Source organism: Strix aluco, chromosome 7, assembly GCF_031877795.1.
Source record: "Strix aluco isolate bStrAlu1 chromosome 7, bStrAlu1.hap1, whole genome shotgun sequence".
In the NCBI taxonomy this organism is placed as follows: domain Eukaryota; kingdom Metazoa; phylum Chordata; class Aves; order Strigiformes; family Strigidae; genus Strix; species Strix aluco.
In genome coordinates this window covers 18,110,934-18,136,116 of record NC_133937.1, presented here as the reverse complement: position 1 = coordinate 18,136,116, position 25,183 = coordinate 18,110,934, and the positions used below count along the sequence as shown (strand labels likewise).

The window sequence follows — 25,183 nt, the reverse complement described above, 5'->3', positions numbered from 1 at the left end:
AATTGAAAAAAAAAATCATATAAAGAAAAAGATCTAAAGTTGGTTGGTTTTCTTCTTTTTTTTTTTTTTTTTTTTTTCTTCCTCCCCTGATTTGACAGAAGGTTTAAGAGGTACATGAAAAAATCCAAAACAGTCAAGAGGAGAGACTGGACAGATTAAGAACTATTAATTTGGTTTCTTAATAAAAGAACAGGGAATACATAATGAAACTCAGGAGCAAAAATCTGGGCAATTTGAGATTATATAGTTTTATATCATACACAATTATCCAGTAGTGCTTACTATATGGCATTAACACTGATGTTAAGAAAATTATGAAACAGTAATATTTATAATAAGCGTATCAATCAATAGCAACAAACATCAATCACAAAGCACAGAAACACTCCTGTTTCAAGACAAAACATAACTATAAATAGCTAGGAAAAGTGTAATATAATAATCTTGCTCAGAACTTTTTTCTTAAACAGAGCTACTGTTGATAAGGGAAGGACTTTGAATCTTGATTCACAGATGCACTGATCCACTATGGGCAATAGAGAAGACATACCAGTAGCAGTTTCTTCTGCAGGAAAAACATGTTGTAAATTATACCACTGTAACTACAGTGATAAAGTCTTATGAAGTGTGCCACACAAATGCAGAACAAAGAAGAGCTTATAGTTTAAGCTTAAGAGACAACAGAAAGATGTATAGACAAAGCTGCAACAGAAGTAAGACAACAGTAATCAACAATACTGGTCTAACTTTTTTAAAGTAAGGGGTTTTTTTAGGTTTTTTTGACATTACTAGAGACCTTCTTAAATATGAGGGGCAGAACGGGAGGATGATACTTTGACAATTTATGACAGACAGGATGGAAGCTGTTATCATTGACCTGAGATAAAAGCTATATACTGCCACAAAAAGGAAGACACATTACTTATTTTTTTGACAAGATATTATGCTTGCTGGATATAAGCAGATCCCTTCACTTTAGGATCCCTTTCATTCCAAGACTCCATATCAGTGACAGAGATAGTGACCGCCACGAACGCTGTCACTGCCACCTCCCATTGTTGGTACTGTGGCAAATACGGGGAGACAGAAAAGAGAATTTTTGCTATGTGCCATGTGTTGTTTACCAGTACTGTGGGTGGCTGGTGTCAGGCAGGAACAGCTTTAAAAATCAAGAAAAACTAAAATACCACCAGCAAGAAAAGAAACACTTTAACCCTGTGCTCTCACGTTTTCACCTTTCCTGTTTCAGCTTCAAAAGGAGACAATGATCTTGCAGGTAGTTTGTTCCACCTCTTCTGGCTGCTTTCTCACCAGAAATGACTCAGTTGGTACAATGTCCTGTGGTCTCGGTTGCATCAAGGGCTGGCTGCTCCAAGAGAGAAAGTACAGGAGACCCCGGGGCACTTACAGGGTGCAGTTCCACCATATCTGAACATGGCAGGCAGAGCAGTGTGCTGGTGACAAGGTCCCAAGCAAGGAAAGTGATGAAACAGATCCAAGGGCCACTCAGGGGTCCAGTTAGGAGAAAAAGGAGCCAGGGACAGGACAAGACAGAAGACAGACTATCTACAACATAGGTTCATGGTCCATTCAGGAAATAAGGCTGGAGACAGAAGAGGAGACAAGCACACCTACCGCGCCACTCAGGCCGGGACTGAAAGCCCAGGCCTGAGCTAGATGGCAGTCCCTGGCCAAACAGTGCACAGGTCGGGGTCCATAATGAAGCTTCTCAGGGCACTGGCACCCTCAGGGCTGATGCTTAGCTGGTTTCTGCAACCTCTGAGTGCAAGGAAGGGCTGTGCACCTCTGAAGGAACAGACAGATGATGTGCCAAAGACGTGGTATCAAGGGTGGTTTATATTCACACATTCTACTGTCCCCACAGGAATATATACAAACTGCAGATCTCTGAAAGCATTTTTCCCCGTGGGAATATACACAAAATTACGGATATCTGAGAGCAGTTTTCCTACTAATTACATAAACATATTGCTGTCAAACAGTGTGCGGGGTAAATACTTTTTTCCCCACTTCACCTGCACTGGAGTGTGCTCTCCTGTAATTGCTCTTTCAACCCATACTGGCCTCTGTATACCAGTGCACTCTCCACTCAACTATAACTTAAAAGGTCTGAAGCAGCGTTGTGCCTTCTAGCAATCACCATCCCAAGTGTTTTAAATGCTCTTGACAATACAGGCAATAAGAATGCATGCCCTTCTTCAACGCTCTGCTATTGTCTCTTACACCCTCTTCAAACAAAGATCAGGAAAGGGGAGCCTCTCCTGCAAGAGAAGGCAGTCCTGGAAGTCAGAAGGAAGAATAGTGAGGAGGTGTGACAAGAGCAGGGAACAGCAAACCTAAACAGAAGATAAAATCTTCTGGACCAATTCCTTCCACATAAGCAGCGCTGGGCTTGTCTACACCGATACTCTTCTTTAAAATTTCCTCAGTTTCACTGCTGCCAGTGCCCGCAGGGATTGCAGCGTGAAGTGCTGCTCTGTACCAGTTTCCCAGGCACAGCCATTAACGTCTGTACGCCGATTCGAACGGGAGACACCCATTTCCCTCTTGCCCGGGACTTTCTTGCTTTAAAACACTTGACAAGCATGGTTCAAACTTTAAAACCATAAATACACTCTTCTCTGTGTGTTGGGAGGAAAAACTTGGGCCATGAAGAAAAGTACTATGGATGCAGAAAAATAACAAACTTCTGCAATTTGTTGGGCTTTGCTACATAAAACTGCCATAATTACTAAATTTTCGATTAAAAATCGTACTCCTGAATTTTCTTTTTTGTCAAATAGCTTAAAAATGTGAAAGTACACAAAGTTGCTACCAATGTTCAGCCAACAGTTACAACACACTGACCTCTATCTTAACTCAACATGGCTCTAACTTCAAAGACTGCTTAAAACTATTTAAATACCAACATTATTAAGCACAGCAGGCATGCTGAATACTCAAATGATGCCAGCATGCTTTATGCCAAACCCAGTCTCTGCAGTTCCTCCCCCTTATTTCCCAGGCTAAGCTTACCTGTTCTCCAAAGCAGGACTTTCCTGTCACGCTCCTTCTGATAGAGAGGAGTGGTGTTTCCCTGCTCTCTCACCCTTGGACTACAGCTTTTTATTTTGCCATCACTTCCCCTTTTTAATAACTGCAGTGGAGGCTAAGGACACAGCCTCTTTGTTACAAGTCACAGGTTTTCACCCTTACCCCAGCGGCTCTGCAGGCACCTTAGTGACTGCTGATGGGGGGAACCCAAGGCTGGACTGAAATCCAAGCGTGGCTCTACCGCTGTACACCAGGCAGAGGTGAACGGAGACCCCCGCTACCACTGACTGCACTGATGGGCTCAGGGGGCGCTTCATGCCTGACTGCACCTGCTTGTGCCGATTTAGAGGCTGTAACACTACAGAGATTTCTTTAAATAAGCAGCATACAAGGAATCTGAAAGTATTATCTACAGAAGGACAGAACAATACAGGAATTTCTGCAACTCTTTACAAAATTAACCAAGAACAGAGCTACTGTAAAAGGCTCAGTCTCATAAGATGACAGGCAAGTGGTGGAAAAGCCTCGACTGCTAAAGCCCTTCAATAGTGTTCCTGGAACTTCCAGCATCCTTTTCACTGCATTTGTTACGATCATACATCTTGATTGACACTGAAGCAAAAAATACTACATCAAGAAAATTATCTGTCATCAGTAATGGTTACAAGGAAATGTCATAGTTGAACCAATGTCAAAAGAGTTTAACTGCTTAACTTATCAAATGCTTAGCATACTTTAAAAGTAAGGCAAAACTTTCAACAGTTTCTCAGTCATCACTCAAAGGCTACCATTAGTAACATTTGGATCTCAAGAGCATTCAGTAGTACGTATTGTTGCTATCTGCCAGCGCAAAAGAAATGTTTAGCAGCCTGAAAAATGTCCAAGGGGTAAAATTGCAACAGCTCATTTAAGAGGCAGCTATGAGGCTGCACAATCAAGAGCGCAATCCCAGAGGAACAATCTTCACAAGAATGATTTTATTTTTATTTTAAGCTCTTCTTCTTTCTGTCTCTTAAGGGTCCTGGGTGCTGTTATGATACCCAGACTAGTACTAATCACTGTGTTTTATGTATCATTTTCCTCCTGGTCCTTATTGCTGTGGCCCAAACACTTTTAGTCTCTCCCAAAAACCAGAGCATGGAAAGATACACTGTTCACCAAGACCCTTTATTCCAGACTGCTGGACTCCAAGGCACAGTCTTATAATCAAATTATTCTTAAGGCTTATGTCAAGTGGAAAATGCATCAAATTCTTGGCTCCAACAAAAACAAAACAACTCCCTCCAACTTAGAAGACATATACTTTCCGGGGTAAAATTTTCAGAATTGTCTTTTACCTAAAAGTCATAGACCTTGCACTTCTAAGTAATAATTTGCTTTTAAAAACATTACCCTTGAACATGATTTTTTGTAAGTGGGAAAGAAAAAGGAGGAATCTGGATATAAAGAGTCTATGAGCACATGGGGAAATCTGTGTTCTGTTCTCACAAGTTAACCAGTACTTGGCACAGGTATTGCATTTTTCCACCACGAGTTATCTTCCCTGCCTCCAAAGTAATATATTTCAGTTCTATCTACAAAAGGTACATACAGTAAATCGAAGTTTAGACATACTTAAGCTTATGCACCAGCAAAGGACTTCTATTTACAGTCACTTTCTCCACTCCCTTCCCAAAGTAACTCTTAGCCTCTGAGTGACGTCATTCTCCACTAGTTTGCAATGATCAGTTCTACATTCTGGATACTTGCTGTGAAACCTCAGAGGAGCTGGAGGATAGACAGGGAGTAAAAGCTGGACATAAGAGACCATGCCAGCACAAATATCCCAGATCAGTTACCAGTATAGATCCCCTGCATTAAAAGCCTCCTGTTTCTGAACGCTTCCTAAAAGAACCCTCAAGCACACAGTCCTGCTGTATGCAACGATGGGATAAATTAAAAATGGTAGGAGAGGAAGAAAAGAAGAATCCTAAACATAAGGAGTTTACCTAAGGAAAGGTAAACATGTTCAAAGAAACAATCACGCACACAGTAACATCTACGGACTGAAGCTTGAATTCAGGTACAGATTTCTGGTACCTGATCTACAAATCATTGAGAAGTCCTGGCTACTACTGTCAGTCTTAACATGCTGAAGCCTTCTACAGCAAAGCTTTCCATAGAATCGTTGAAAAGCTTTGCGTACTAGCTCATCTTGCAGCTATAAGACATACCTTCTTTTGAAACTTGGAAGGCATATTTTGATGAAGAAGGATAAGGCAAGAAAGGACCCCAGAACTTAACATATGGGTTCAAGCGGTCTTTCTTTCGCTTTGCTGCAGAGTACTCAAGCACTTTCTTAGACCAGTTCAGAGTTGAAATCCGTTTTCCCCTCTCTCAGACATGCTTATATCCCCTCAACACACTATCAAAATTATTACTTTGGCAAAAAACTTTCAATATATCACTACAGGGTTAATTTCCTTTTACCTTCTACTATCTCACTTGAGTGCAGAGTGCTCAGCTTGGCTAAAAGCTCAAAGGGCATGAATAATGTAAGAGGACCCCACTTCGAGGACCATTAATGCCTCAGAAAGCCTTACTGGATCTCTCACCAGTTCTCACTTGCCTTATCCTTCATTTCCTTTAAATGTTACAATACCAGCACTAGATCAAACCCAAAGCTCTCACATCTAGCACCTCCCCACCAGCCATGCAGCTAACAGACTACGGAGACTGAGGAGTCAAAGGGGGGCCAGGAGGGGAGTGGCCCCTGCAGCCTCCTGGCTATGCCGACTAGCTGCTCCACCTTCTCAGCCTGTTGTCAATTGCTCCTCAGCTTCTTTAACTTTTGCCTTCAGCACTGAAATATTACATCCTTGGTTTAAGTAAAATCACTTCAATTCCCTTTGAGTTATATAAAGACATAACAAATGCAAGAAATAGTTTTAATATTTGGAAAAAGTACTTTTTGCTTTCAAGGATAGCTGAAATCCAACTGAACTATTCACCTTGTGACATAACATGCACATCAACCTTACTAGATGGCCCATTAAGCTTGGGAAAATTTGGCAATAAAATGAGTCGTGGTTACAAGAAAATCCAGCCAGGTGCATGCACAGAGGGAAATGGTGAGTCTGAACATTATCTGATGAGTCACAAACTTGATACATCACACATCTATGAAATTACATACAGTTCTTAATTGAATAATTCCAAATCAAATCAGGAAAACACAACCAGAATTACAGGAAATACTGGAATCTTGAGCAAATTGCCTTCAGTGTCTGCTCTCAGTTACGCTATTTGTAAAATACAATCGATAAACATAACTATTAAGTAAATGCAAAACATGATTAGTCCAATTCTTAAACAGAAAAAAATTAGGTAGGGACTTGTTTTGGTGTTATGTATCAGATACCTGCTTTGCACTACATTGCAACTATAATACAAATTCTGAATGCTGGAGAGGCTGGAAAATGGGAGCTGGAAAAGCAGGTTACATGTAGGCAAACAATCTGAATGTAGAAAATCCTCAGATTTGCATATGCACAATTATGATTTGTATCAGCTTTCCCTGCATACATAAACTGAAGTAACAAAATACATAAAAACAAATTGTGAGAACTTAAGGTGGAATGTCTGAACCTAACACTGCATACAGAAAAAACCATCCTCTACACTTCAGTTTTCAGTTAGTTTGGCAAAGCCCACACCAGAGGAATTTTAAGTGACACTGCAAATAGGCACCAAAGAATAACTGAAGGGGAAGATGGGAAATCACAAGTATTTTCTGTGGTGATAAAACAGTATTAAAAGAAAATGAAAGAGGAGGGGCTTGAAAAGCACAAAAGATTCTAAGCCTGGCTGGAAAAGTACTTACAAGTAGTTTGAAGCTGTGGTTTCAAATATTTAGTATCTATAGGGGCATCTGTTCCAATACTCAGAGGGTTAACTAAAACCTTCTTCTACAAGCTTTATAAACTGAGTCCTGTGTTAGGAACCACTAGACAACTATTTTGTACTAAACATGAAAAATTGTAATACAAGACATCTGTTGAAGTTATAGAATTACCTGTAGCTCTTCAAAATTTGCTTTGGTCATTATATTACCTATTATGTTTTCCCAATATCATATATGATTGTGTCAAGTGCTTTGAAATGAAAGATGCTATGTGCTGCATGGCTCCTTTATTGAGACATCTGCTAGGAAACTGATTTGGCCAAATCATAGTGAGTGACAATGAGTGCTATTTAATCGAGACAGTATTAACATAACTTTTAACCTGTGTCAAGTAGCTTAATGGTAAATTACTGAATGTTAAACAGATATGGAATTTTACAATCTGGTCCTTCAATAAACAAGTTCTTGAGTAAACTAAATTGTATGGTTTCTTCAATGTGAAGTCAAAAAGAGCTAGATACAACCAGAGTTGAAGTCAAGCCATGCAAGACTTGAAATCATAAACTTAATTTTAAATTTTAAAAAGGTTCAGTACTGAAACGCTCTTATCTTTGAACTAAATATGTTATCTTTAATAAGAAAAGTACATCCAGATGTGCTTATAATTAGAAAGTAATAAAAGATATTTTAATTAATTTCTGGCTTTTGTACATATATGAAATTTCTGACTTGGATGTTTAATCCTGAACAGCTTTTTACATTTTATATGGATAAGCATCAGTGAATTTCTGGCCTTAGCACTGTAAAGATGGCTATAAACAACATGCCTTTCCATGATAACCCCAGATCATGTGGTTTCATCCATTAGCCATTGCTTCTGTCAGTCAATACATCCACATACTATTTGTCAGAGAAAAATATAAAACTTCTGGCATCCTGACTCAAAACTACTGGGAACTAAAATACTGATGGTGAAGAGCGACCACACTCTGACATCAAGCAGAAGCCTTTACTGCAAAAGCATAACATAGTGACAGATACTCCCTTAAAGGAAGGGAGATTCCCGAATCCAATATTAATAATATAATTGAGATGTCTGAATTTTAAATCAAATGGAATTTTAAATTATTCCGCAACATACTCAGTCAGTGATTGTGTTAAGAGCAGAACAGCACTTACTACAATGTTTCCTAGAACATGCAATTCCTAAGAAAGGGGAGTAAAGGAGACAAAAAAACCCACAGAGAACAGTTCAATACCACAGATTATACGCTCTGCAGGAAAAGATGACAGTTTAGTTCTTAGGACTAGAATACTGGGGAAGAGTCAAAATAAACCAGTTGAAAAACAAAGCAATTATATTTAGACTTGCATTAGGCACCCGCATAAGAAAAGACTGCTTTCTTAACCACAGATGAAAAAGCCAACCCCGGCAATATATCAGCATCAAACCATGCACTTCTGTTCTCACTCACCTTTAAATGATAACAAAAAGGGGCTGATCTATGGAAATATTTCAAAAATTGAAAGCTTCTTAGTCCTCCACACAGCAGCAGATGTTGAGACTGGTATGTGTACTTCAGTTTGAAGGGAAGTGTCTTGCTACCTACAGGAGGTAGCTTGAAGCTGTGCTTGAAGCCCAAGAGGTGGCTTAACATTTACTTCTTATTTCAGTGGAGCAATTAAACATAACATGTCCCTTCCCCACAATGCTAGGATGAATGCTGTGACAGAAAAGTAGGTTTCTTAATGTAGCACACACACAAAAAGTGTCTCTGAGCAGCTGGACAGAAGAATGTACACCTGGTGTCATACTGCACATGAACACATGCATGAAGTGGACAAGCTCCTAAATGATTACAAGAGCACATGCAAAGGGCTAAAATGACCGTTGCTAATGTCCCAGTCCCAGGCCTTTAATTTGCAGAGCTTAGAAAGAGCCATGACTTTCAACACAATAATTTTATTAACACTAAAACCCACAATTAAGTTGGACTTGCTCCTTCCACTGTCACTTCATAATCACACTGTCTCTGTCGAGGGTTACACTCTCCCTTGTGCAAGCTGAAATCTCAACAGGGGACAAGAAGGCCAAACTTTTCCACAGGTCTAATTCTCAAAGCAACAGCCACCTTGGGGGGGGGGGGGGGGGGGCAGGGGGGGAAGAAAGTGTGCTGTTGCTGTGGAAACAGAGCACAAAAATACTCCTATTAAATCGATTACCTCTTGGAGGATCAAACACAACTGCCGAACAGTTACTGGAACTTCCCCTAGCATACAGGAAGGGTTAGGACAGGGAACACAGTCAGCCCAGATGTCTCCACCACCACCCAGTTTTCGGGAGATCTGGGACAGCTTTTCAGAAGCGAGTCCCTCACTACACTTGGTGAGGAAAGGCATCTTGTTTGTTAAAACAATTACCATGACATGAAGGCCCTGAAATGGGAAGAAGATAAATTGCACAGCTTGCTTAAATACTTCATAGATGCATTAATACAGAATCCAGGACACGGTGTTTAACAGAGGACTGCAGAAATGCCTGAGCCTGACCCAGAAGTTTACAGCCTGAATTCAAAAGCAATGCTGGTGAATGGTAAAGAAGAAAATTAACATACATCCTAGTAGAGTTGTTCTGTTCCTTGATCCCTAAGAGATGAAAGGGAATAAATAGAATGTGATAATGTAATTAAAGACTATATGATAATTAACACACAAAAAATGTCTGAATTAAGATCACATGGGCAAACATAGTATCAGACTACTCTAATTTTCGAGTGACTTGACTTTAAAATAATTCTTATGCATAAATCTATAGTTTTGTTCCTCTCTCTATTCCCTTTGAGATCCCTTAACTGTGGAAGCTGTTCATACCCTGAACTACATGAACAGTATGAGACTGCAAGAATCTTATCAGTCAGAGAGAACACTATAGTTAAAAACACAGATACACGAAAGCCAGCTCCAGGTTTTCAGGAAGAAAGGAACTGCCAAGTGTCAGCATTAGAACTCCTCATACTATCAAAGATCAGGTGAAACCAGCAACTAGTAGCTATTTGATACTCTAAACCACTAATTTTGCTAAGACATTTTAAACATCAGACAGAGATGGCAGGGGATTCCAACAGGTTAGAAATTTGTTTACTTAATCAATGCTACCAGACATTAATTCCCCTAACTCTGAATCTTCTACCCTTCCTTCTCATCCTCCCAAAACATCTCATATTAAAAGAAACTAGACATTGGCAAACTAGAAGAATGATTTATTTTACAAGAGTGTTGTGAAGTTTAATTCATGTTTGTAAAGCCCTTTGTATTGCGCCTTTCATCTACTGTGGGAACCTCATAGTATTATCAATAAGGTCATTTCTACAGTAGAAAGGCTTTGCTAAAATAGCTATACTAGCAAATCTGCCTAGTCAAGATGTGGTTTACACAGGCAAAAAAGTTATTTTGCCAGAACAGCCAATACCACTTCCCTGAAAAAACAGGCTATACTTGCATACATTTTTGGTGGTATCTCACTGAATCTAGCATATAATATTTTATGTCAGCTAAGGGTGATTTCTGCAGAATCTTAACAAAACACAGTTATGCTGGCAAAACCTTGAAAGGTACTTCTGATCAATGTATTTTGGAGACTGCAAATGAGGGATGTGTATTTACTACTTCTACAATACCAAGCCTCTGCGTTCATTTATTCACATGAATGAGCTAGAAGAGTCCTCTGTAAAAAGATCCCGTTAGCAGCAAATGCATTTGACTTTACTTTTTTATACAAAATGTTTGTTTTGGTTTGGTTTTTTTCCTTTAAGAAGCTTCCTTAAGAAGCAGAGGAATAAAGGCAATTAAGATAAAGCTTTGGTCAGATATATTCTGCCAAATAGAAAAGAACAGAATATTAACAGCACTAGAATGAATGCCTAGAAACTATTATACAACTGAAAAGAACACAGATTATGGTACAAGAAACTAGTTCATGCGACAGTCATTTTTAGCTGTGCTATTATTATTTTCTATTCAAGATGCCAGTTTTCTCACTCAAGCTTAAAACATCAAATATCCAATTGTTATGTGTCTCCTAATAAAGGTGGAGAGGCTCCATCATGCCAGGTTCCCAAACAACTACTCGCCACTTTTTTCTAGTTGCATTTAGCCTTTTTCTGAGCTGCTCAGGGTGGTAGCCTGCAGATATCAGCAGTAGTGCATTTACATTTTGCCTTTCAACATTTCCCGATCTTTCTAGAAGTCTGTAACAAATCTTATCACCCGAGGGCTTGCTTACACAGCAAAAGGAAACTCATCTGCTTCACATCTCTGGAAGGCTTTTCTTCAGTAGATACCTGTATTTATTTTAGAAGGGTATCTTTCCATATCTACATGCAGTAGCACACAATTTCCTAACACCCACAGCACCAAAGCTATGCACTACAGTGTAAGACTTTGGCAGAGCCAGTTTCAAATCTGTGGCGAGTTACAAACTGGCTAAACATTTTCCCACAAACTGATTTGGATCAGACATGCTTTTATCCGGTATAGAGCTCAAAATCCAAAGACAGAAATTGCCAGAGTTAAGGGAAGTAAGCTACTTAACAATATGGAAAATTTGTTTTCCATATGAAATATGGTTTCATTACCAAAAGTTAAGCATGTGTATTCAGTTGCTTTCTACTGAAAAGTAAAGCTAAATCTACTTTAAAGCAAAACTAAACATGAAACTCAATCTTCTCTGCTATTGAGACAAATTAGAAAAAGACTAGCTGATGTAAATTAATCAGTAACCTATTATTTACCAACATAGCACTGTAGATTACACAGCCCACATATCAAGACTACTTGATGCACTTTGTTACACCTAAGAATTATTTATGTGACCTCTGAAATAATAAACCCAATAATAAGCAGTAATTTATAATTGTTACATGTTCCTCCTCAGTTACTGATATACCTGTCTATATATCATGAAGAACAGCACTGACTCAAAAAACAGACTTGACAGTTCTGGACTAGGCTTAAAAAGAGCAAAGCTCAAGCAAGAGTCAAAATACATGAACTCTTTTTGCAGATTGGTTAAACTATAGACCAAAGCATGTCCAGGTGGCCAAGCTGTATCACAAATAGCGTAGCCAGCAGGACTAGGGCAGTGATTATTTCCCTGTACTCAGCACTGGTGAGGCTGCACCTCAAACACTGAGTTCAGTTTTGGGCCCCTCACAAGAAGAAAGACACTGAGGTGCTGGGGCACGTCCAAAGACGGGTAACAAAGCTGGTGAAGGGTCTGGAGAACAAGTCTTATGAGGAGCAGCTGACGGAACTGGGGTTGTTCAGCTTGGGGAAAAGGAGGCTCAGGGGAGACCTTATTGCTCCCTACAACTACCAGGAGGTGGTAGCAAGGTGGGTGTTGGTCTCTTCTCCCAGTTAACAAGCAATAGGACAAGAGGAAATGGCCTCAAGTTGCGTTAGGGGAGGTTTAGATTGGATATTAGGAAAAATTTCTTCACCGAAAGGGTTGTCAAGCACTGGAACAGGTTGCCCAGGGAAGTGGTTGAGTCACCATCCCTGGAGGTATTTAAACAACATGCAGATGTGGCGCTTTTGGGACATGGTTTAGTGTTGGACTTGGCAGTGTTAGGTTAACAGTTGGACTCGATGATCTTAAAGGTCCTTTCCAACCTAAATGATTCTATGATTCTATAAAGCTACAGCACCAAAAGCTGAGCTTTCTTGCTTCCATTTAAGAAGCACTTTCTTGTCATAATAGCTTTTAAAAAAGCTGGATCATGTTTCCTTTCTCCACTAATGTACATTATGCATGTAAGCAGCTGTTCCTAATCAATGAGAGTTAGATATTAACACTTCATACAACATGAAAATTTATGTCACAGCCTTCTTTCAAAAAACTATATAAAGATATTTTCCCCCTAGCTCCATGCCATAGGCCAGATATCACTCAATTTCCCCTACCTACAACACAGCAGCCATGTACCCCTCTATCCTCCATAGCATCCTCTATCGGTATCACTAGAAGGTTTGCATGAAGATCAAGGACAGAATATGGCAATTAGACAGTAACTATATTTCTAGTTGGAAGAGTTCATTCTTGCCTTTGGGATACTCAGCAGAAAAATTTAAGGTTAACAACCTTTAAAGGCAAGGCTATCTTGCCCCTCTGTTTCTTCCCATTCCGCTCACTTCTCTGTTTTAGCTCCTTCCCATCCCTTCTTAACCATCATCTTTCTTTAGTCTCTGATCACAATGACTGATCCCTTCATTTCTTCCCAGGATGAGAGCTCACAGGAAATTTGAAGGGTTCAGTGCATAATCTTTCTGTATTTCCTGGGTCCTGCCTATACAAAATTGCTCCCTTGCTGAGCATGTCCTGGCAGTGAAGTTTAGCTAAAGCATTTGGAGTAAGAGTCTAGGAGTAAATATGTGGACGTTGAGACCAGGCTTCCCAGTGGAAGGTCACCTACTCTGAAACATCCCTCCATCACTGACAAAGATATCCCACATTTATCATTCTCAAGTTCAAGTACACTTCAAGGCCAACTTTGTTTCTCTTAAGCAAAAATGGAAGAAAAAGCATGCACTCAGGCTGAGGCTTTTTTTCTCTATAAGTTTTCTGGAATTTATACCTGCTCCAAAGTTTCAGCAGGGGTAGAAATGAAATTTAAAGGGTAGAAAAAACAGTTACTCGGCATGATCAGCTGTTCTGTTCTGCTCTACACTGAAGCACAAAGCCGCAACCACAAAGGAAATGCAATAAAATGATGAGGAGCTCACTTCTACTCAGAGAGAAAGCTGAAGCACCGTGAATGGTATAAGAAGACTGAGGCTTCATGCTTTCAGCAAGCTCACACAAATATGCTCAAGCTGTTGCTTTTGACCTTTAAGGCCCTTCATGATTTGTGTCCTGAACCACTAAGAACAGGAAAAAGTCTAGGACAGGTTAAAGATTTAACCAGTAAAGAGCATTTACATCTCAATGATGAACTTCCTAGTTCTAACAGAATGGAGGTTCACCGACTTTCAGAGCATGCTAGGGCTTATGTACTGAAACTTTATGGGGATGATGGGAAGAAGGATAAAATACAGAGGAACAAAAGATTTAATTTTTTGATATGTAAGTTTTGTAGCTCTCAAATAATCTGTATAGATGAAGTTTAGAATTAGATCTAACTGCACCCGAAGATATTTATTGTAAAAGAACAACACAATTTGGAAAAAATATGCAGAATTGAAGATATACTGATTTTGCAGAAAGGACTGTGGCACAATCAAAATCCAGAATTTCTTGCATATTAAGTATCATTTAAAAGGTCAGCCATAAATTCAAGAAATTTTTTTCAGTAAAAAAAGCAAACAGAAAAAGCAGAACTCTGCCTGTCTAGGAATCCATTTGTGCACACTATTTCTTTGAATGTAAAACACAAGCTTCAAACGCAGCTGCACCTATTTCATAATTCACATCTTCATCACCTAACTATAAAGGCAGCATAACAGTCTCTGCTTATGCACAAGGTATCTATGACAAACCATCAGTCCTAATTGAGGAAAATACATTGTAGACAATGATTAGAAAATGGCCTTTTGGCCTCTGAGAAATAGCACTGAAATTCTAATTTGTTCTCATTTTAACATATGTCTGTATTTTAACATAATGAGAACATACTTCGATGCAGTTTTATCACTACTTTCACAAAGGAAAAGAACAGTCACTCTTCAGCTGAAAATGGGTCAGAAAAATGTTACCTTAAGACCGAACATGCAAGACACGTTAAATCCAGGTGCCTCCCACCAAAATGTTAACACTTTTAACACTGCTTTTCCACAAACGTTTTATTTACAAACAGTTCTTTCATAAGAAGTTTTTCTTGAAACAGCTGTAAAACAAACAGTTGAAGACCACAATCATGCGATGTGTTACCCTTCTCCCCCCTTTCCAGAGCATGTGTCAGAGCCAGTGTCTTGCACAGAAGTACAGAAGAGTACCTCTAAATCAGCAGACAAACCCACGATATGAAAATCTGTAATGTCATATGATAATAGCTGATCCTAAATTACTTTTAGAGTCCTGAGATTTGAAAAGGTGAAGAAAAAAGAATCACTGCTGGATAAGTCTCATATAATCATCTGAATGGCTCTATTGTCTCTTTCGTCATGCTGAAGTTTGCTTTGTTGTTGTTTTCATCTTTCCTTTTAAAATAGCCTCCTGCAGCTCTAAGCTAAGGATCTTCCTGGAGCTTCTATGCGACAGCTGCAGTATCTTAGCCATCTGTTTAATTTATATTTGCTAATGCAGCTCCTGCTGTTTTCAACTGACAGCTTTTTTCTCTCTTATTACCCCCACACGGGAAATCATTGCACTTGCCAAAGTTTCTCTGTAATCTCACATGTCAAATCAAGTCTGGTGACAAAAGGTGATGAATGAGGCTCCTATGCACCTCCCTTTTGTTTTGTTAAAATTATGAAAATCTGTAAGGGGGTTTTATGTTATTTCTTTAAAGAACAATTATAAACAAAAAGAAAGGAAGTAGTATAGAAACAAAGAGGGAGATCGTCAAGGAAAATCATATTCCCTTCCTCTCAACATGGTAATTCTGTGGGAAGGTTGAGGCTGGAGGATCTCCAGGATACTCTCAGAAGTAGAATATCCATTCCATTCCAACCTCTTCAGTCATCTATGCCCACTTACCAAAGACTACTGACTTTCCCTCACTTGCAATCAATATGCCTCCTAACTTTTCTGGAGTGCTCTAGATCTCAGAAGTATTCATAAGTCAATGGGAAGTGATGGAGCCCTAAGGCCCACATGTTGCAATGCCAGTAGTTACTGCCATCCTGTAAAGCCTTCAGCACAGCAGCTGATGAGGAGCTATCAGGGATGCACGTCTGAGAGAATACTTGGGAGACAACAAGTCATAATCTCTTATTACCACTGTTCCCAGAAGATTATGATGAGAAATTACATCTATTGTTCCGACATTCTAGAGTTGTCTCCTGCTCCTAACATCAAAGCAAGCCATAGGACTGAACTTGTGACAGCTCCCTATCTTGTGCACAATCATCCCACCAAGCTCTGGAGGATAAAGTCACTTGAAGTAAAATGAACATTTCTGCTTTTGAAAGTACAGCAAGCTAGTGCCAAAAATAACTGCTGGTGCACTCTGGAGAAGGTTACTGCTTCATCTTCATATCCCCACTCCTTGAATAATTGTGGTACAAAAAGTCGATCTTGAAGAACATATTGGACAAAACAGAAAAGCTAAAAAGAATAACCTAGAATAACATCAGACCTAACATACTAATAGTGACACCATACAGGAGGACATCACATCCTTTCCTACCCAGATTTTGTCCAAGAGCCAGACAAGACAACTCTTAATTTTCATTCTGTGTCTCAGTCTTTCCATCTGTAAATATACATAAATGTTCATGTACTTCACTATAGTACCATTATACAGCGCTATAGGCTAGATAGCCAGCACAGATTCTAATGTTTTTATAACTCAGTGCCAATACCAAGGGGGAAAAAAAAGTCAACCCAAGGAGTATACAAGCCTGAAAACCTGAAGAGCCACTACTCACCTTCACTTGATTACTTGTACTTTATGGCATTTCAGAAGTAACACAATCAAGAAAGCATAAAATCTTACCATATAATAATGTAGATACAGACTAATGTCCCAAGTCACCAAATATCGGTTTCTTACTAGCTCCATCAACATACTGAACCGAAGACCCACAAAATATGAATTATCTCCCAGTGTCTATGTCTACCATGCTATGCAGGCCAAAATTATCCTTTATATCAATTCTTCCTTACCTCAAGAAGTGTATGCGCAGTCTCAGAAAGAGCTGTGTTGTACCAGATGCAGACTGAGTGAAAACACCATGAACCTGGGGAGAGAGAAGTTTCATATGTGTACCTGACAGTGTAAGGCAGTAATATTTTCCAAACTGCAAACATTCTCCAGCCAGGGTGTCTGATTCATTTCAGTACCTGAACTACTGCAGTTTTCAGTTCAGGAAATTAAAGGCTGATTTTAGTGATTCCTTCAGCCAGAAAGAGGAATAACCGAACTGACTACAAACTACTCAAAGCTGCAAATAAAATAAAAAGATCAAAGAAGAACTGTAAGTTAGGCATACCGGTCTTATCTTTTTCAGCCAGATTTCTTTGTTTTCCTCCTTCTTCCTGGGTTAATAAGAATTATTGAGTGTTACTTTGACTAGCCTCCAGTCACAAGCTCCTGAAGGAAAGAGGAGGCTCAGCCATGTGCTGTTGCTCAGTCTGTTTACACATTATTGTACCTGTTAAGCAGAAAAGCTAAACCAAGGACTAGGAAGACCACAGGATTCCAGCTGAAAGGAGAAAACCAGTGCACAGTGAGGTGCTCTCCTAGGTGAGCAAAGATGTCTTATACAACATGACACACCACCACCGAAGACACAGCATAACGAATGTTGCAAAACCAGGTGCAGGACCCAAAATCTTCAATGTAAGATGTTAACAGATTTTACAACTAACAAACTAGGTTAATTTCTTCTCTGTAGACTACCACAGCCCAAGGACAGAACAATACTTTTATACCCCTTAGGGGCAAACACAAGCAAATATTAGAATCATAGAATCATATAGGTTGGAAGGGACCTTTAAGATCATCAAGTCCAACTGTTAACCTAACACTGCCAAGTCCAACACTAAACCGTGTCCCGAAGTACCACATCTGCATGTTGTTTAAATATCTCCAGGGATGGTGACTCCACCACTTCCCTGGGCAACCTGTTCCAATGCTTGACAAGCCTTTCGGTGAAGAAATTTTTGCTAATATCCAATCTAAACCTCCCCTGGCACAGCTTGAGGCCATTTCCTCTTGTCCTATTGCTTGTTAACTGGGAGAAGAGACCAACACCCACCTTGCTACCACCTCCTTTCAGGTAGTTGTAGAGAGCAAAACGTCTCCCCTGAGCCTCCTTTTCTCCAAGCTGAACAACCCCAGTTCCCTCAGCTGCTGCTCACAAAACACGTGCTCTAGACTATTCACAAACTTCGTTGCTCTTCTTTGGACACGCAAAGCATTGCTTCCTGTGGGACGTTACGTTGTGGTAAGTAGTGTATTCATACACACCTGCTTTTGGACACCTTCTCATCACAAACTAACCACATAAGATATAAGGGGGAAAAACCTGACACTTCTTACTGAAAGAAAATTGGCTGCTCTTTTTTTTTTCCCCCCTCCATAAAATACCTCTGCTATACAACTTCTTAGTGCATGCAAACCACACAGGTCTACAGGCTTTCCTGGAACCAGAAAATAAAAAGGCACCTTTGCCATTCATACTCAGAGACAAAAGATACTTCAAACTGAGTACATTTGTTTTAGGAAGAAAGACATTATTCAAGGGTAGATGGATTTAACAGCAGAGTCAGGTACAGGTTTATCTGCCCTCTCAATCTTTTCCATAAATGTCCTGTACATTGAGCATCCCAGGAGAAAACATCTGAACTAAACACGTTATTCTTAGCTTGGTCAGACACCACTTGATACAGCCTTCAACCAAGCATTAACAAACTAAATCAGCTTTCCATTGTCTAGGATAGTGGTGGATGGGAATAGCCAGATAACAGAAAACCCCGAGCACACAAACCCTGCTGCACAGAGGCAAAAGCCCAGTGTCTTTGCACCACGCTCTGCAGCGATCCAGGTTCTGGGAAGACGCATAGCTGGGGTACAGAGGCAGCCCTGTAAAGAACCCCATCTGACAAATCTCTCAAAGCAGAAGCGATTACAGTACATATATTACTCTTTTTTACCACTTATCCCTTCTGAAACTACTGCTATCATCAGCTCCATTGCTCTAAGTCTTGAAGAGCCAGAGCTTCAGTCCAAATCTGCAAGTTGTGGACCCCATACTGGCTCCTGAATGCTGCTCCAGCTTCCCAGTGTCCCATGTTCCATGAGCACAAAGCAGAGCGATCAGCAGTGGCTCTGAACAAAGCTGATGAAGGCTCAGCATGTGAATTAGCTCAGGGTCTGAGCCACGCAAAAACTTAGGTACTGCTTCCAGGTCTGAGCCTGGGATTTCTGTATGGATAATTTGTTACCTGAATAATGTACCCATGGAAAAGAAAACATTAGCTGTAAAAATTAAATAGAAGAAAGGCCAATTGCAGTGTCTACACAGTAGTTCAGAGGTCATGATTACAAAGGCTAATTGGAACATCCCCCATACAGTGTTTGAAATCCTGTCCTCTAAAGTTTTACCTGTGTGTTATTACTCTTCACTTCCCAGCATCCTCAGGCATTCCCCAAGAGCCACATGGGCAAAGAGTATAAAAATGATACTCTCAAGGAAATCAGACTTGACTCTCTAGGCTGTCCAATGTATGCAAGTAACATATACTTAGTTAAGCATGATTGTTCATACAAACCAAACCATTACGGACCCTAATAATCACCACCCTGAACCTTAACTCTGAGCTCCAATGAACAGGTCACAGCCTTCCCAAAAAGGCTAATACTAGTTTACTTTAAGCACAGAAGCAATAGCTTTCAACAAATTTCAAAGAATTTGAAAGTTTTACCTTCCAGAAAACCAAGTTTTGTTATTCATCTGCACTTTAGGTGCCTAGATTTACAATGAAAAGGCAAGTACAGCTGCTCACAGCTGATAAGGCCTCATGCTACTGGCGTTTATTTATATCCATGATCCAGAGTAACAAACCCACGTACTTTAAAACAACTGAAGCAACTGTTAGATAAAATATAGAAATGGGAAGATCGGACTAGAAGCCATCTCCTTTACTGTATAAATCCCTTCACCATAAATCAAGAAAAAGCACATTTGGGTGAAGGTAATAAATGATCCATACTGTCTCTGAAGATCAACTGCCAAAGCAGAGAATCTCAAAAACAATTTCCAAGTTAGTACATGATGGCAACTCCTGATGGCACCTTGTTGGTTCTCATCTGAACGCTGGGGCTAGCACCTCTGCCAAACCAGTTAATGTCTTTCGACTGAGCTCACTTTGTTTTGTGTACAGGCAGCTTCTGCTGCTCAGAGTTGCTCAGGACCACAGGCATCGCAGGATGACGTCTGAGAGCACGGGTTTAGCATTTGTGATTAACCTCAAGCAATGCCTGGTTTGTGGGGTTGCAAAGCATAGATGGAAACACAAGTTTAAGGTCCCAGGAAATAAGGAAGACATACTTGGTCCCATGGGGCTAATCCCAAGAAAGAGCAAATATGAGAGAAGACAGAGGAGCACGGAAAATAAGTGTGCTTCAACCTATGGCCATACCAGCTTGGCTCAGAGCTGATGTTACTCCTGCAGATGATACTCAGCCCAACTGAGTCTGAAAACCCCAGCGTAAGAGGACACAACTCACACATGCAGTTATTATACCACATTGAGATACTGCCTATAGAAGAAACTGCAGCTTGTCCTGTACTCATCTGCAACATAGTATTTCTCTGTGCTCAGTCTGTTATCCAAAAGCATATTACAGAGGAGCATTAATAGCTTCAAGGTACAGTTCCACAAGAAGCATAAACTAATGTTAGCAGCTACCAGCAAAAAAGGTGGACCCACATCCCTGGCTATTCATAGCACGCTGATCCAAATAACTAATCCACCAAAAAATTATCAGTCGGTCAGATTTATGAGCTGATCGAATACACCCTACAGCTGTCTGATTGCAGGAACTGAAGCAAGACAGAAATGCCACAACTATGGCATATGAGAGCAACACTAACCTTTTCAGGAGAAGCATAGTCTGAGACCACCTTTACAAAACAGTTTCTTTATTACACAGACTAGAGGGGAAGGCAGGGGATATAGAGGATGGCTAAAGAATGTCCTAGTCCATTAGACCACATATTTTTTTTTGTGAGCATGCATGTGTGTGTGTCTAGTCCTAAATCTGAAGAATCACTATGCAACTGAGACACTGGTTATTTCCATCTAGACTTTTAAACTGTAAAATGGTAACAAACTTTGAATATGTCATAGGAATCAAAACCCTGAACAAGAGTGAAATACAAGCAGCACTTTCAAAAGCTCTCCCTAGTGTGCCCTCCTGTTTCTTCTGTAGTGTCTCTCTGCTGTGAAAGATTTTAACTTTTAAATAAAACAGAAGCAAATACCACTTTCAGATATCCCTTTCCCTGCTTCTCTCTTACCTTTCTGCTCTACTGATAGAATAAAAAAACAGTATCACAGCTGGGGAAGCAATACAGAGCCAACAAAAAAATAACCAGACTAGCTGGGGAGGGATGTATTGGTATACACTCCTACAGCTCTGGAACAAGACTAAAGGAGAGAATTTCACAGGGACAAATCTGAAATAGCCAGCAGCTGACCTTGAGGCATACACTACACAAATCCATCCAATTATAAGGGGCACCCCTCATGTTGCACCCAAATTTGACTCCATCCCACACTAGTTTGCTATTCCTAGTCTTTATGGTAAACTGATACCAAACACCTATTCAGAAATCCAAGGTCAGAGGGAATAGTATTTACATTCAAGAAATTAATCCCACTTCTTGTCATGCCCCCTGTACTGTATTTTATTTTACAGTTTTTCATTTTGATTTTGTGTTCCAAATTTGGGTATGGCAAGACAACAGTAACTTCAGTTGCTATGCGCAATGTAAAATAAACAAAATAAATAAAAACTCTCAGCTTGGAGACTCCAGTGTTCTACATCTATAGATAATGCAAGCATCAATACTATGTGCACAATGTTTAGGCACAAAAAAATCAGGCAGAAAATCAGTCTCAGACACTGACCAAGGTAATTTTAAGTATAAAGTATGCCAGATGCAACAGAGTTCTACTTGGACAGTGATTACAGGCAAAAGCAAATTCACAGTACCTGAAACTGTCACATTTTTTCCAGTCAAACCCTCACAAGTATTTAGCAATTATTTAAATCTCCCCATCCCTGATGAGCAGTAATACTGCACATTTGAGTCTTTTAACTAGCAGCCACATGGTTTATGGAACAGCCACTCCGCCAGGTGAGGGGAAATGATCTCCTGTTGTGCTGACCTAGACAGAAACACATTTTGTCTCAGCTGGAAATTGTTCTTACACAACCAGTGCTCTAAATACACTACAAAATAGCTTAGATACCTGATATCATAGATTTTAATATTCTGAATGTGGATATGGCCATCAAAATCCCCACGGCTTCTCATTCCTCATACACTTAATATGTTGATTTAATTATATGCCTATAATTCAGTTTACATTTTACAGAAGACAAAAGGTAGAGAGATTCCAGTAAATGACACTTGAGATAAGAGAATGAGCAACTGGAGAGCACGATGCTCATTCTTTGCATATAGACCAGCCTATAATAAAGGGCTTAAAAATTCACTTGACCAGAGCAGGTAGGAAGCCTTGGCAAAAGCTAAACTAAAATTAGTTTTCCAGACTTTAAGGATATAAAGGTAACTTGCAAAGTATGAATCAATGAAGAGCTGTCTTCATAAATCCGTGGACAGAGACAGCTTCAGTCTGCTGCTCTGCTCAGGGCTTTTTCCGCAGCTGCAATGAACAAAGCTTTGCCCGTGCTCACTGACTGGGGCACCAGGCAGCAGGGACAGGAGATGAAGCAAACGAGGTCAATTCCATGCTGCACCGCCTGGGAAAGCTCTGAATGGAAACCCAGACACTGATCACTGAGGAAAGGTGAAGTAAAACATCTAGCAAACAGAAGGAAGTTTAGAGATGGATCTTCCTCCAGCTGCCTGTATGTAAATAGCACCCAGGAGGCTTTAGGGTGGTAAGAAAATGACAAGCTCTGGCTACTGTTCATATGAGAAAGGAGGAGGGGAAAATGAATCAACTCTGAATCTAAAATGAGTGGGACATTAAAAAATTTTCCAAGAATAATTTAACCAAAGACCAGACGGAATGAAGCAGAGAAGCTACCAGATGTGTCTTAATAATAAAATTTATTATTGCTGTTGTTATTAAGTCAGTCCAATTCTCATTAGGGAAAATATAAAAAAATAAAAAAACCCCAATCAAGTAAAGGTCAATCTTGGTGGGAGGAAGAGGAGGCAGCATTTCGGAGGGCAAAGTGAATCAAAATATATCCATGTTGAAAACTGGAAGATTTTTTTTCAGAAGTTGAAACCTGTCAGAAATACCCAGAAAAATTTGACAACCTCTAAAATTATTAGCATAACAATCCTCACAAACAGAGTAGGAGAAAAAGATTGGGGATTTCATCTTATGCAAACTCATAAGCAGGTAGGAGTATATTTTCTTCATACAGAAGGTATAGTCTAAATCAAAAAACCCAAGCAGGTTAACAGAATAAATGGGAACACACATGCAAGCCTTGGTGCTGTTGTTTCAGCTCACTCAAAATCACCATGTTAAAACAGATGCTCACCCTTTTCCCTATCCCTTACAAATGGCATCATGAAGCTGAGTGCCTGTTAGGAAGCTAATCCCAAACTACAGTATCATTCTGTGTCCCAATGGACTTCCCCCCTCTTTTTTCCTCCCTGTATCACTTTCAACTCCATCTGACATGGGTGATGTTATTTATAACAAAAAGAAGCTGCTTCAGCAGTGCATTTTTGAAAATTTAAGTTTTTTGCGTACCCCAGCTAACCAGGTTCAAACCAGGAAATCAAAGCGCTGCATATTATCTGATACCACTATAAGTCACAGATAATCAGGTCCACTACACATGCATCCTTCTAGGGAATCCCTAGCTTTGAGGACAAAAATACTACTACAATCTACAATTGTCACAATAAACTAATTAAGGAATGGGATGGTGTACTCATACATACTTCATATTTATATATCTGGTTTTATTTTGTAGGTATTGACACACACACATGCCTTTCTGATTCAGGAATTAAAAATTCCCTTTTAACACACCACTGGCTGAACAGCTAACATATTAGCATTTTGGAACTGGCTTGCACAACAGGAAAAGCGACGGCACAGTAGGAAAACTCCAGCAGAGAGACAACAATCCAACAACAAACAGGACATAAAGCATCAAATAGAAAGTGAACTCTTGAGGAACTAAGACAGATGCAAAAGCTGTTGGTGGTAGTGTGGAAAAGTGTATTTGTTTAGCAAGTTTAGGAACACAGAGAAGGTGTGGAAATATTTACCAGTGCAATGCTCTAAAAAGACATAAAGAATTCACAACCGCTTATCAAGCACAGCTTTTCGAAAGCACCGAGAACAAATTTCCATGTATGACCTTAAACAAATTGAAATGCCACCCGCTAAAGTACACCACCAGTATTAATTCCTATGCTGGTATGGTCCTGACACAGCAGCTTTTAGCAGAAAGCTCAGAAAAATACTTCCTCACTCCCAACAAGTACATGTTCGTGGAATGCTTCTGGTTGGAAAAACTGTCTGAATTAATTCTAAAGTCATAAAATTTATTAACCACTACTTCCAGAAGTGAAATCCACACACCTACCAAACAATGCCAGATATTCACTTCTCCCAAACTCTATTAAGTGGTCATCAGTCAAAACAGCCCCTCCAGTAAAAATGACAAGCTTAAGCCTTTCAGCACAAACTGAAAATTCTCCTGATCCCCTCTAAAACCATAGTTATCTTGTATGAAAAGTAATAAATCACAACAAATAAATACTTACTGTAAGATCTATTGTTTTGATTTTTCTGCTTTGTAGCTCCATTTCATGCACTTCAGCAGTATCCCCAACATCACATTTCAACTTTGGGCCTGTCAAGATCCACAATTCCACATATTTGTTATTAAGAGGTACCTTATTCAGAGAGCTGTTTTGACACTGCACTAATAATACCACACGTAGGCAACCAGTGCGTACAGGGAGTGTTAGAATCTCACTAAACACTGACTCTCCTGCTAACTTCAGCATCGCAGCCAGGAAACCAGGCAAGTCAGACTGCAGCAAAGAAATTCCACTTCTCATGTGACGTGGCACTAAGATGAAGGCTAAAATAAGTATACGAGAAGAACAGGTTATACCAGAGCATGCATTATATATTCATTCATTCCTTACCTTTCCCTTTACACTGCAGAGGTTACATCACCACTTGAAACACAGTCATAAGCAGGAGCAAGTCTTGTACGTGAATCTTTCTTTCCCTGGGTGCTTTGGGGAAGTGAGAGCATGCACTGAAGTGAGCATTCATGCCTCAGCCAGCTTGAGGACAAGGCTCTGCACCAAAGTCCTTAAGACCTTCTCACGGCTGCTGAT

At 39.9% G+C, this 25,183-nt stretch overlaps 1 protein-coding gene across 3 annotated transcripts in view; it reads right to left on the bottom strand.

Moving 5' to 3' along the window:
- NDST2 (N-deacetylase and N-sulfotransferase 2) overlaps nt 1–25,183 on the bottom strand; it is a 140,184-nt gene that overhangs the window by 66,289 nt on the left and 48,712 nt on the right. For 2 of the 3 annotated variants that reach the window (XM_074830644.1, XM_074830645.1), the window contains exon 2: nt 16,761–16,834. The exons of the other annotated variant lie outside the window; for it this stretch is intronic. The gene's annotated coding sequence lies outside the window, so the exon portion shown is untranslated. The remainder of the gene's footprint in view (nt 1–16,760; nt 16,835–25,183) is intronic. 3 annotated transcript variants of the gene reach the window in all.